At 33.8% G+C, this 14,689-nt stretch overlaps 1 protein-coding gene across 1 annotated transcript in view; it reads left to right on the top strand.

Annotated features, from left to right (window-relative positions):
- LOC150096566 (AP-1 complex subunit gamma-1-like) overlaps positions 1-14,689 on the top strand; it is a 449,674-nt gene that overhangs the window by 204,391 nt on the left and 230,594 nt on the right. The window lies entirely within an intron of this gene.

The following is a 14,689-nucleotide window of genomic DNA, read 5'->3' as shown; positions in this document are numbered from 1 at the left end:
GGTACTATCAACGTAAGAAGCCTGAATGGCAAAGAAATGGAGCTAGCTGAGGAATTAGATAAGTACCAGATCGACATAATAGGGGTGACTGAAACAAAAAAGACCAAAACTGGTGAGATCTTTTTGAGCAATAAATACAAAATGTTATATTCAGGCAATAACAATCAAGGAAAAGAAGGAGTAGCCATAGTATTCAACACAAAATACGAGGCTAATCTTCTTGAATGGCAGTCAGTGTCAAGTAGAGTAATGTGGGCAAATATGAGAATGGGGAACTGGACAATGAGACTTATTTGTGCCTATGGTCCCACAGAAGGTTCTACTAAGGTAGAAGTGGAGGAATTTTTTGAGGCTTTAGAAAAAGCAACTGACACAATGAAAAAGGAAAAGTTGGTCCTTGTTGGGGATCTAAATAGTAGAGTAGGAAATGATTGTGAGACATACAAAAATATTTTGGGAAAATTTGGAGAAAAGAGCAAAGCTAATAATAATGGCAAATATCTGTTGGATTTCTGCTCAGGACATGGACTGGTTATTACTAACACCATGTTCCAACATAAAAATGTGCACAAATTCACATGGAGAGAAGAGGCTAGGAATAAGAAAAGTCTCATTGACTATGTTATTGTTGATAGTGATGTTTTCTCCCTGGTGCAGGACACCAGAGTGTACAGAGGATTTGAAATTGGAAGTGATCACTATTTAGTCTTGAGCAGGATAAAATTGAATTTCATATTGAAAAGAATAACATGTAAGAAAGTTTTAAAGCGAATAAAAGTTGAGCAGCTCTCAGATGTAAACTGTAGACTAAAATACAGAAATATTATTGAAAAGAAAATGAAAGAGTTTGAGAACAGGAATCAAACCTTGGAGATTCAGTGGCAAACTCTGAAGGAAACATTGATTGATTCTGCCAGAGAGGCATGTGGTGAGGTTGTGTGCAAAGATAAAAAAATCAGAACTCCCTGGTGGACACAGGAAGTTAAAGAGGCAGTGAAGGAAAAGAAGGAAGCATATCAAAAGTTCCTGGCAAATAAGTCAGCTTTTACTCTTACAGAATACAGAGACAAATGTAAGAAAGCTAAACAGTGTGTAAAACTAGCTAAACAAAAGTCATGGGAGGACTTTGGCAAGAATATAGAAAATAAATATCAAGAAGGTGGCAAAATATTCTGGAGGTTGTTGAAGAAGCTTAGGAATGGAGGAAAGAGTGCTGTAAAAGGAATTAGAGATGATAAAGGTGAAATGAAAACAGGAGAAAAAGATATCCTTGAAGTATGGAGTAATTACTTTGAAAAACTGCTAAATGAAACAAGCAGTGATGACAGCACAGTGATAAAAAACACTGACCAGGCATGCAGTCAGGAATACATATCCATACTTGAAGTAGAAAAAGCCATCAAAGGCTTGAAATGTGGAAAGGCAGCAGGAGTAGATGATATTCGACCAGAAATGCTGAAGTATGGTGGTATAAGAGTCTTACAGTGGCTGCACTGCATAGTTCAGAAAGCCTGGACTGAGGGAAGAATTCCCGATGATTGGAGTAGAGCTCTCATAGTACCCATATATAAAAAGGGAAATAAAACTGAATGTGAGAATTACAGAGGTATTTCCCTACTGAGTGTTCCTGGCAAGATCTATGCAAGTATACTTGAGAAACGGTTGAGAAGAATTGTGGAAGAAAAGCTTGGTGAAGAACAAGCTGGATTCAGGCCAAATAGAGGCTGTCAGGATCAGATCTTCACTTTACGACAAATAGTCGAGAAAGCATGGGAATATAACAAAGATCTGTATTTAAGTTTTGTCGATTTGGAAAAGGCATTTGACAAGGTGCCAAGAGAGAAGCTATTCAATACGCTGCAGTTATATGGTGTCAATGGGGCATTATATCAAGCAATACTTAGTCTTTATTTGAGTTGTGAATCAGCAGTTAGAATTGAAGGAAGTACAGGAAGATGGTTTAATGTTAAATCTGGTGTGAGACAAGGATGTACATTATCCCCTCTGTTATTCATTATCTATATGGATCACATTATGAAGGAATGTGGTATTAAACCTGATATCAAAAATGGAGATGTTAATGTCAGCTCTTTGCTTTATGCGGATGATGTTATACTTCTAAATAAATCCCCTACAAGTCTGCAAGATTCTCTGACTAAATTGAATAGCTGTTGTAATAGATATGGTATGAAGGTCAGCATTAAAAAGACAAAGACAATGAAAATAGGCAGAATCATTGAAAATGTCAACTGTGTTGTGAATGGAGAACCTGTGGAACAAGTAAAACATTTCAGCTACTTAGGCACAATTTTTACTGAAGATGGTAAACTAAATATAGAAATAGACAACAGAATCAGCAAAGCTGGTATCGTGGGATGTCAATTGAATAAATTCATATGGAATAAGAAAGAAATTAGTCGGAACACTAAATTAGCTGTATACAAGACTGTGTTCAAACCAATTTTAACTTATGGATCTGAGAGCTGGGTCAGAAGTAAAACACTTGACCAAAGACTAGAGACTGCAGATATGAGAGTCCTGAGAAAGATTAGAGGCGTGAGCAGATGGCATCAATGGCAATATCATATTAAAAATGAGGATATTAGGAAAGAACTTGACATTGTCAGCATCCAGGAATGCATTAGCAGAGCTAATCTCAGATGGTATGGTCACTTAAATAGAATGGGAGAGGAAAGATTAGCAAAACAAGTGTTCTCTGCCAGGTTGGCAGGAAAACGACCCAGAGGAAGACCAAGATATAGGTGGATTGATACGGTACAAAGTGCCTTAGACGATAGAAATATAAGATCTGATAATGTTGGAGTCTTGACAAGTAACAGACTGATTTGGAGGAAAATTGTAGATAGGAAGTTAGTAATGATGTAATTTTTTCATGTAGTACTGTCATATCCTGTACACCCCTTGAGGGTACATGGCAGGAATTTGATGATGATGATGATGATGATATTATACCTTAAATGTTCATCATTTAAGGTATAATATGTTTATCTTTTATCATTGGTTGGTCTGAAAAGAAATGTTCAGCCATTTGTATTAGTCAAAAAAAAAAAAAAATGTATAGGATGCCACAAGAAAAAAAAAATACATACATACATACAACATACATACATATATATACACAGATAATTCTTCTCTTTTGTTTTCTAAACTATGTTCAAAAACAAAAGCAATTCTATTTTTACATGCTATATTTTGATTTAACATGGTTCAAATTGCGCTTATTTTTAAAAGTTCTGTTTGAATTCAGTTTTGTTAAAAAGGGTATTTTCATTATAATTATGTTTACATGTTTTGTGTTTTGTTCGTGTAATAGCATTATACAGGTATGTATTAAATTTTTAAGTTTTGTATGCTTAATATCAAATTAGTAAAATGAATTATTTTCAGATATTTTCGGAGCATTCCCCTATTAATCATGATGTCAGTTAATTCAGTTAGACAAGAAGAAAAGAAAAGCTTTTTCTTATCCTGCTCATTGAAAATAATGATAATAAAATAGTAGCTACTGACTTTTTTGAACCTAGAGCTCTAGATCATCCAAAAGTTTTGTTTGCAGTAGGCTTATTTTCATAACATTACCCCGTTAATCACAATGTCAGTTAATTCAGTTAGACAGAAGAAGAAAGCTATTTCTTTAGAAACTAAGATTCAAATTTTTGATCGTTTAGCAGCTGGAGAAGGTTCAACATCCTTAGGGAAATATTTTGGATTGCACGAAGCTACGTGAGATTGATTAATAAAAATGAAGAGGCTATTAGAAAATCTGTTCTTTATGGAACAAAATTAGATGCCAAGTTGTCATCATATACGAGAGACATTATAAAAGGAAAGATGGAAAAGGTTCTAGTGATGTGGATAGAAGACTACTCACAAAAGGAATACCTTTCGATGGAAATGGCATCAAGCAGAAAGCATTATGGTTGTACAAACAGATTCATGAAAAGGAGCCGACAACATCAAACAACAATTGTGATTTTTCTGAACAATCACAGGTTGGCTTATGAAATTTCTCAAAAGATATGTGCTTCATAATGTAAAAATAAAAGGAGAAGCTGCATCTGCAGATGAGCCAGCAACTAGAATTGTCAAAGACTATTGAAAATGGTGGATACACTCCTGATCAAGTTTGGAATGCAGATGAGACCAGCCTTTTTTGGAAAAAAATGCCAAGTAGAACTTATATAGTGAAATCACAAAAAAAAGGTGTTGCTGGCTTTAAAGCAGCTAAGGATTGTGTGACACTATTATTTTGCAGCACTGCTTCAGGAGATCATATATTAAAACCATTACTCATTAATTGATCCCTAACACCGCTATCAATGAAAGGTGTGGATTGGAAGGCAAACAAAAAAAGGTTGGGTTACAAAAGAAATTTTTAATGAATGGTTCCATCAATGTATTTTTATTCCAGAAGTTAAATGCCATTTGATGGGGAAAAAATCTGGACTTCATAAAGTTTTATTGATTTTAGACAAATTGCCTGGCCATTCTGTATTAGAACACCCGAATGTGGAATTTTGTTTTCTGCCACCTAATACAACATCCATAATACAATCACTAGACAGGGGTGTGATCACTACCTTCAAAACTTACTACATAAGAACATTGCAACACATTTTTGATAAACTAGATAAGGATAATTTACTGACAGTTATTGATGTGTGGAAGAAATTTTCTATTTTGGATTGCATCAAACTTTCTAAGTTGGCGTTATCAGAATTGAAACCATCAACTTTAAATGCATACTGGAAAGCTATTTGGCCAGAATGTGTGAAAAAGAAAAACCCTGTACCTTTGGATACAACTGAATATCCCAATATCATCAGATTAGCACATGCAGTTGGCTGAGAAGGATTTGATGATTTTTCGCCAGCAGATATTGAAGAATTGATGGTTGACAAGGCTGATAGTGATGACGAAATAATAGCTGTCCTTGAGTATCTCGATGAAAAAGAAAAAAAAAAAGTGATCATGATGATGAAGAGATTCCACTCACTGCAGGATTAATTAAAGAAGGGCTTCAAATGGCTAGTAAATTGCAAAGTCATTATCGTACACATGATCCAAATACTGAATGAGCCGAACAGTTTAAACGTGAAATGAAGTAATGAACACATGTATGGTGCGATACGAAGAATTATACAAAGGTCTAGTCAAAACAGGATCTCAACGATTAATTACAGAGTTCATCATAAAAAAAATCAAACTTCAGAATTATTGGAAATTAGTGCTTATTTAGTTCCTTTTACTGAAGAAAATGTTTCACCATTGCAGTATGAACAGGACAAAAGTGTTTCAAGTGATGGAAGTGATTTAATTCCAGTCTCACAAAAAGAATGCAGCCACTGTCAGAAAGTGACGGCAAATAAAATTTAACTAATAACCATATGCACTGGTGTATTTGGGCCTTTTCGAATTTCTGTTTTATTAGTGACACACTATTTTTTTTAAGAAAGATACATATGTATATACTTTAAATAAGTATTTAAAATAAAAAACATTCCATTAAAATTAAAGTTTCATTTAAGGATTTTCATATGTTTTGTTTGAAAATAACTTATTGTTCGTATCGGGTTTTCACATCTGAACCATTCTTCTATTTTTTCATATGCACTGTATTCTTTTTTACACGGTTTTCATGTACACATTGTTTTCTGGAACCAATCTACTGTGTAAATTGAGAATTGGGTGTATATATATATATATATATATATATAATATGGTATCTCTAGGAGGAAAATTATCATACTTCCTGGAGTGATGATTGATTGTAAGTAAAAACATTTGTATCAGTATCATATGTATAATATTGCAGTTTGTTGTGTTGTGTGTGTGTGTGGGGGGGGGGAATTAGCTGCTATTAAATGATTATTTTAGAATTAGAAGTAAGAAAATGTTTAATATTATCATACTAGTCCTTCGAAAGCCATCTTGTTGTGTAGGCTTCTGTGGAGAGAGGAGATATTTGAAATGTTTTTGTTGATATTATTCCACATGAAAGAACCAGATGGGGATAGAATAAGTTATTGACTTCTCTACTAGTTTAATGAAACCTCTCGTTTAATATTATCATCAGGAGAAATATGCGAATAAACTAAAAATCAGGTTATAACCGGTAATGTACTTAATGAAATGTTTCAACAGGAAATAATCATGAAAAGCACACATTTGCTATGATGATGATGTTTGCTAGGCCACAGTCTGCTGCAAACCACTGGTAAACACTTGGATGTCATGTTAAATTAGAGAACACCAGACTTAATATAAAATCAGTGCATGTTTTTTGTTGCACTCTTGAGGATGTTTGATCATTTCAGCTGATTCGTTTCAGCTTGAATGCTTTTTGTGGAAAAAAAACAAACTATAATCTGTGTGGAAGAATTTTGGTTTAATTTGTAAGTGCTGCCAGTCCTGTTTTATGTTTCTTTTCATTCTCTACATCCTTGATATGTTTACTTAAACAAGAAAATTACTTGTTTAAATTTAATTTTTTTAAATTAAATTTACTTAAACAAGAAAAATCTTGTTTAAGTAAATTTAATAGTATCTTTAATTTACTTCCATATAAGTTTGAGTGTCCATCTTTAATTTTTACAGATGTGACAGTTTACATATTTCGAAGCAGAGAACGTCTAGATCAGGGGTCCAACCTGCGTGCGGCCCTGGACTGTTAGTAATGTAGTCCCATAAGATCTTAAACTTTTAACATTATTATGTGATGTGAAAAATATGCTTTCTTTCTGTTTTGATACAGGAATTTGAGAATAGGTTTCAAGATTTCAGAAAAAAATATAAATTTTTTTTTTTTTATATATTTGCGACTTCATTTTCAGTTGACATAAATACATTACCTTCGAATTTTTAAATGGAACGTATAAAGTTGCTATTAGATATTCAGCTCAAAGAAAAATTTGATCCTGTTTCTTTGGTAGATTTTTATAAGACTCATCTTGCCAGAGAAAAATATCCTTCGCTTCACAATCATGCTTTATTCATATCATCACTTTTTGGTAGTACATACAATTGTGAACAACTATTTTCAAGAATGAAGCATACGAAGAGTAAAGTTAGATCAAAAATTTCTGACGAGAACCTTGAGAGCTCACTATGAATTGCAACCACTTCCATCGAACCAGACATTGGTGCATTGATTTCATGTAAACAAGGCCAAATATCTCACTAGTTTTGTGTTTATGCTGCCCCTTTTTTTTTGATGTTATAATAAAAAATTTAAAAAAATAAAGGGTGTTTTGTTACTTATATACATTAACTATAGTATACATTTTATGTGTGTCCCAAGACAATTCCTCTTCACTCAATGTGGCCCAGGCAAGCCAAAAGGTTGGACACCCATGATCTAAATAAAAGAAACCTGAACTGGTACAGTATTCATGAAGGAAGAATTGGGGAGGATAGAAAGAAATGGAGAGATTTGATCTGCCTGACCTGACAATGTTGGAACATGTTGCTGAAAAAGAATAAGTAACATTTGTGCCTGTGCCTAGTCTGATATATAATGTAAGAGAGTTTCCAACTAAAACTCCTCTTTTTGATCTTCTGCTTATATCATTCTGGTTAAGTTTGTTTGTTTGTAGTCTCTGTTGGTCTCTCTATGCCATCAGCCATTCTGAATTTTTTTATTTTAGTTTTTCAAATGTTGAGTTTCTCCAATTTAACCTTTTTAATAGTAAAGTAATCTTTCATAGAAATTTTAATGTTTGCAACTCCAACTGGCACTCCATTTTCAACTGCATTGATTTAGCAAGTAGATACCAAGCTTTTTGTTATTACCAGTGATTTCACACAGATTGATCACAGTTTCTAGCAGGATATAAGACAGCACCAACCATTCTCCAGACATTTTTAATCTCTTCCTCAATTTTGAGTGTTGAGGAAGTTGAGGAAGTGTTGATTTTTGTTCTTTCATAGTGGAATGCTCAAAAGTCATTCTCAGGCATGTGCTGTGTGGCTTTATAAGAATGCTGGATGAAAAGATCTTTGTGATTTCCATGCCTTAGAATCATTTCGCATGACACTCCTAGGAGATTGCTATACCAAATGATAAAACAATATTCCCTAAAAAAATACTGGACTCAGTACTGAAGGGAGCAATTCTGAGGATTAATGACAGTTTCTCATCATTTCACTCCACTCTCTTCTTTTCTTCACAAACACACAGATGTTCAGTTTCTTCTGCATGCATTTTCTACAAAATTTTCCATTATTACTGTTCATTAGAATTGGCATTAGCAGTGTTCCCTCTAAGCTAGCTTCAAGGTGCATTTCAGTATTCTTCCTCACATTCTTTTCACACTTGAGTTGAGCAAAGCATTCACATGAAGATCCCACCTGATGCTATGGAATGGTTAGTAGAGTATCTATTAAATTTTTGGTTGGTGCTGTCTTATATCTTGCTTGAAACTGTGATCAACCAATACTCATTGACATAAGTTCCCTGTTTCACATGCTGCTTGATCATCCAATATCAGTAGTAGTAGCCCCTCCCCCTACATTCCTATCTCTTAGAAGTACTTCTTAAAAATACCACGCCCTTTACACTTGAATCCAATTACTACATATGACTGAGATCCAGAGTTCACATTTATACCAACAGTCTTAGGCTACAATGTATTCACCAAGCAATAAACTAAACTTTTTTGTTACTGATACTCCTGGCTTTTCTTTTTTTTTAATCTGCACTCTGCTGACCAACTTTCTCATTCTCCACCACCCTCAAAAAAAGTCTGAATCCATCATTATGTTTGCATGCCTTAGCTGAACCTACATGCACATTCTCACCATTCCTACCATGGCAATCTAATTTTCATGACTCTGCATTAGTTCTGAACTTGATAAATAATTTCTCCACCAATGCCAAATATGAAAGTGCAGAGTTATAGCACTGTTCTTCTTGATTAAACCAACAGGGTAGGAATTTAAAATTCTATAAGAGATTGTCCATGATAGCCTACAGAAGAACAAGTTATACGTTGACAACATCTATACTATCTGGAATCTTTTGGTTAAAGATTTTAATTTCTCTTGCAACAGATTCCACCCAAAATTCAACTCCCCTTGGAGAATGAAAGCAACTTACCATAATGTCTTGATGTCTGATCTCAGAGACATCAAAGAACTGATTTTCTTTGGATGTTTACCAAAAGCACAACTCGCATAGGATATTATCTTCATCACAAAAATTAGTCATCATTCATACCTAAAAAAAAAAAACAGGAGGTATCCTTCATCAAAGGTGGAAGTAGACAGAAAAGGACCGTCTTTTACAAGTATTCAAAGAAAATCATCCAAAAAAACCCCATTTTCTAATTCTCCTCCACAACTAAATCTTGGTGTTCATTATAGAGACTCCATTTCAATCCTTTTCATCAGCAATCTATCCATATGCAAGGCTATATATGGTGAATGTTTTACCATATACAACCTTTATTTCCCAAAGGATAGTTAATCTCTACAAACATCCAAAGGTCTACATAATTCCATGTTTGTGTGATCTCCACCTGCAGATGATTAGAAATAAGAAAGAAGGAACATCTTAGTGACACGACTTGTAACGCAGAAGAAAAACTGGATATACCATTCATCGTAATGTTCTTTTCAACCACCAATTACATACAAAACACATATAAAGTGTGTTTAACTGGTCAGAGGTTTTTTTATAGTATAGTAATAGCCTACTAGTTTTGCCCACTTGACTGTTGGCTTCATTTGGGCATACAAGGTGACCAAACAGTTTAAAAAAGATAAAAAAAACAAAGATCAAATATCAAAGATTAAAACATTAATAACAACAGAGAAGACAATTCTGACTTGCCGCTCCATTTATTTAACACCAATCATAACATCGAATGGGATAAAAAGTACCATGCCATACTTGGAAGAAGATTTTTGTTCCCGCAACATCAAAGAAGCTGCAGTAGTTATCTGTTCAAGAGGCAGCCTGAACAGAAACCAAGGGATGATCCTTGGTGACATACGGAAAAGTCTCAAGATCACTCAACACACAGAGTTCAGTTTTGCTGCCAATTATAGATCGTACATGTATAACGATGACTGATAACATACATGCTCCATGCATTTGATGTAGTGTTTTATTTGAATTTAGATAATATTTAACATTTGTTTATGTTTTAACCTGATATCCTTAACTTGTTTTTTGATCTTTTTTAAACTGTTTTGTCACCTTGTATGCCCAGAAGAGGCTAACAGTCAAGTCAGCGAAACTAGTAGGCTATTACTTTACAATAACAAAAACTTTCGGCCAATTAAACCCAGTATAAATGTGTTTTGTATAGATTTACCATTCTTTACACACGCATTATGATACTGAATAGGATTCTCTATTTCATATCTTGAATAGAGATGGACAAAAAAAATCACTTATTCTAAATGCTATCTGGAAATCATTATTATATTGATTAAACATACTTTTTCTGATTTCAGCTTTTCAATTAATCATCTCGAAACAATGGTAGAAAACAGATGACATGTGCTACACATTGCTGTTTCCTTATGTTTCAAAAAAAAAAAAAAAAGATACAAATTATTGTATAATGGTTCTATCTTAGTTTTTTTTTTTTTTTAACAATATTTTATACTTTTTTCCCTCTCATCATCTTTGTGATTACAGGGGACCATTATATGTGGCCTGCAACTATCCTGTGTCCCAGGAGTATGAGTTTAACTATTGCTATAATAGTAATACTATGCAAGACTTGAATACTAGGCTGTATTCAAGCCATGAAGTGAGCATAAATATCACATATACATGGTGATTAAGATTACATTTCAAAAGGCTATAACTGGGTAACTACTCAGTGGAAAAATTTAATACTTAACATGATGATGCATGTAGCAATGAAAGTTCTAAAAGTTGCTACTAGGGTGATACATGGTGCTGTAATACCATAGTGGACATTTCAAAATATTACACAATTTAGGCTGTATATGAGAAAAACTCATATATGAGAAGTTTATGAGAAAAACTGCAAAGTATACTCTATTTGATCACAAAAGAAACGAAATTATGAAAGAATTAAACCAAGAATCAATAATAGAAAAAATTTAAAAATATAAACATAAATGGATGGAACATGTTCAAAGAATGAAAATAGAAAGATTACCAATACAAGCCATTAGGAAAAAGAAAACCAGGATGTCCTCTTAAAATATTCAACAATGATTTCTAAGGCTGGAACAGGCCATGCTAGGCCTAAATCCTTGATTTGCATGATGATGACAAAATTTAAGGTGCACATGCCACGTTGTGTAGTTACACAATGTTTGATATGCTGTTCTCCACCGTCAGCAACATGCTGAAATTGCAAAACTGCATGCTTAACCATAGAAAGAAGAGTTTCACTCGAAATGTTGTGAATATAGCATGTGCCCATAAGTTGGCTGTGTCCACAATAGACAACATCCTTGAGATGTCCCCTACAGCCAAATATCACAGGGATTCAGATCCAACGAGCATGCCAGCAACATTGTACAAAAATGGTGGCCGATGATTCCATCCTCGGTAAAATGTGTCTAAAGCAACTGCCTGATAGGGATGGCGATGTGAAGAGGGGCATGATCCTGAATAAAAACTGTTAAATCCAGACACTTTTGCTGTTGGAATCACCTGATTGGCTAAGAGAGATGCATATTACTGGCCATTACAGTGCAGGTAACAAGACTAGCAGGACCAAGCTCCTTGAAAAAGAAAGATCTGATAATATATATTCTGTTGTAAAACTACATTAAATGGTGACCTTCTGAAACAGAACCTGTTGCATGATGTGTGGATTTGTAGTTGTCCAAATTCTGCAGTTGTGCATATTCAAAAGCACTGGCCAGATGGAAATGAGCTTCGTCAGTCAGAAATTGTTCCATGGCCAGTTGTTGTCCAGTTCATTCTGAGCAAAAAACTGAAGGGCAAATGTTTCTCATGGACCCTGGTCATGATTAAGCAGCTGCTGAACATGGGAAATCTTGTAAGGATAACAGCACAGAATTTGCTGTTATGACTTTGTGAACCATGCAATATGCCATGCGCTGCTACTTCTTACAACATTTGCTACTCTTTCTTCCTTTAATGCTGTGGCTACTTACTCCAGTCTGTCATTCAATGGACTTCTGTCCTCTGCCGGGTTTGACATCTAAGGAACCTGTCTCTTCAAATTTTTGGATCATTTTGCATAAACTATTTGCAGTCATAGGACTTGTTTTTAATCCCTTTAATGTTCTGAACTTTTTCAGTGCTGTCAAGGCACAGTAGTTATTTTGGTAAAACAACTTCGCAAGAAGTGCATGATCCTTCAGTAATGGTGACATTGTGCTTTAACACATTGTCTGCTCACAGGTAATGAACTCATGCATTACATATATATGTAATGCAATGTATATGCATTACATATACATTTCAGCTACGTGATTTTATAGAAGCTTCTTTCGAAGCATACGTCATTGAGGACATTTGTCATATGCATAAATGGTTTAGTTGCAACATTTTAGTGCATACCAAGATTATCATACATAATCGACAGCGGTATGTATTGCCCTAATGGCAACTTTTAGAACTAACGTTGGTTTTCGAACGAAATAAAATTCCATTTGCCGAACACATCATTATCATGTACTGCTGAGTAGTTATCCAGTTAAAGCATTTCAAAATGTGAACTTTAATTATAATCACCCTGTGCATACTAGAAATTCATCTAATTCCCTTGGTGATAACATTCATCTTGAGGATTGACAATTCTCTATGGACATGAGTCAAAATTTCATTTGATGATAACAATTCTGATAATTCATGTTGAAGATTGGCAAGCAGTTTTCTCTGGACACCAGCATGTTTTACAGTGTGTTTCCACTTTCTTTTTAAAAAACAGTTATTTCAAAGAGAAATGGTTGGTTAATACCACAGATTCGTACTCTGGATATTGTTATTATGATAAATTAAGAGATTGAGTGACAGACAAAGGAAATTAAAAATTAATATATTTATTTACAAATAATATTAGTGTAGATATTTCTGTATTATCTTAAATAGTATTTGTAAAATGGTTGTTTTACAAGTGCTATATATAATTTTGCACTTCAGATATATTTATCTCATAAAGAGAATAAAGGTCACACATTTAACACAGTTAAAGACCATAAACATTACAAAAAATTTCACCTCTTCAAAATTACAGGATTTTTTGAAAATACACAAACTTTAAGCTCGTAACATACAGTTTCTTCAGCTCTCATTAATGGCCATAAAATATAAATTTCTTAACTCATACCTGTTTTTCCTCTAAAACATACAAATAAATTTTTGCACAATCTTTCTTAAAAAAATAACGTATTTCTTTCATATCTTCTTTGGAGTATCAGTTCCTTTCCTACTTCTCTAGAATATGAAGATAATTTTAAAGTTCCCAGTTTCCTTGTGGAAACTTCATCATTATCCTTAAATAGTTCAACTTTCTAACAGGTTTACAGCACTTAGCTGGAATACACTTTCTGTGTACCGTATTAAAAAAGATACGGTCCTTTGCTTCAGGAAAATCTATATAATCACTTTTTATCTGTCAAAACTTTACTTCATATAAAGGAAATTCATCTGCTAATTTTAGGAGAACTATTTGTTTCCCTTATAACACTCTTATCCACCTTTTCGGCTTTAGAAATTCCCTTAAAACCATTTTCTCCCTTCTCCAGTGAATGTGACAGCTGTTCTGTTTTTCTCTCTCACACACTCATTCGACTTCCTCTTTGGAAGTATGATGTTTGTTGAAGCGCACTATCTGACGTAATCAACACGGTGGTGAGATGAAGGGCTCTTGTAAACAAGGCAGCAGTTCTTCAGTGCCATGAAAATGTCTTCGGAAAGTTCAGTAATTTCTTCTCTCAAGTCTATGTTACAGAAATAAAAACTACACCTAGATGTGAGTCTTTTTTGCATATAAAAATATCACAATCAAATAGTTTTTGATCGGCCGTAAGTAACAAATCTTTCTTATATTTCTAATTATTACAAAAAATAATGCATTTTTCCACTGTGCATTTTTGGAAATGTTTAACTACATGAATAATAATAATAATAATAATGAAGGTTATCCTTTCTTTTTTATTTAATTATTTTATCAAATATGGCCGTGCTAAAAAATTAATGTAAGATAATTGGATAACTCTAAATAGGAAATATCCTACAGGCACAATGCTTGACCTTTTCTAGTATCAATGTGTGCAGTATTTCAGCAGTTTCTGTAGATTTTGCAAGCCAAAAAGATGGCATTACAGGTGGATTGCTAAGTTAGGCTAAAGTTCTCTGGGTAGTTATGGCTGGATCTTTCAACACCTAATTACAACGTCTGTGGATTGAAGAGTGACACTCTAGGTTAAGGCTAGTCTTATAAGTGTTGCTGGCCTTGAACTTTTTAATTAATCATTTAGTGTTCATCTTTATATTATTTTAGTCTTTGCTTTGGTTATGCTTCATCTGTGATGTGCCCTAATTCAAACTTGGAAATAAGAAATTCAATTACTAGATGATTTTGGCCACTTAAATTCTAAAGAAAAAAATAAAATAAAATTAAAACATTGGAAATCCATTTAAAGATTCCACAGTGGGAGGTGAATCTACAATTTGAGATGTTGATTGGATATCAGAAATGGC

Source organism: Typopeltis vanoorti, chromosome 18, assembly GCF_054136105.1.
Source record: "Typopeltis vanoorti isolate ZY-2024b chromosome 18, IOZ_Tvanoo_1.0, whole genome shotgun sequence".
Taxonomy (NCBI): Eukaryota; Metazoa; Arthropoda; class Arachnida; order Uropygi; family Thelyphonidae; genus Typopeltis; species Typopeltis vanoorti.
This window is presented reverse-complemented; position numbering and strand designations above follow the sequence as displayed.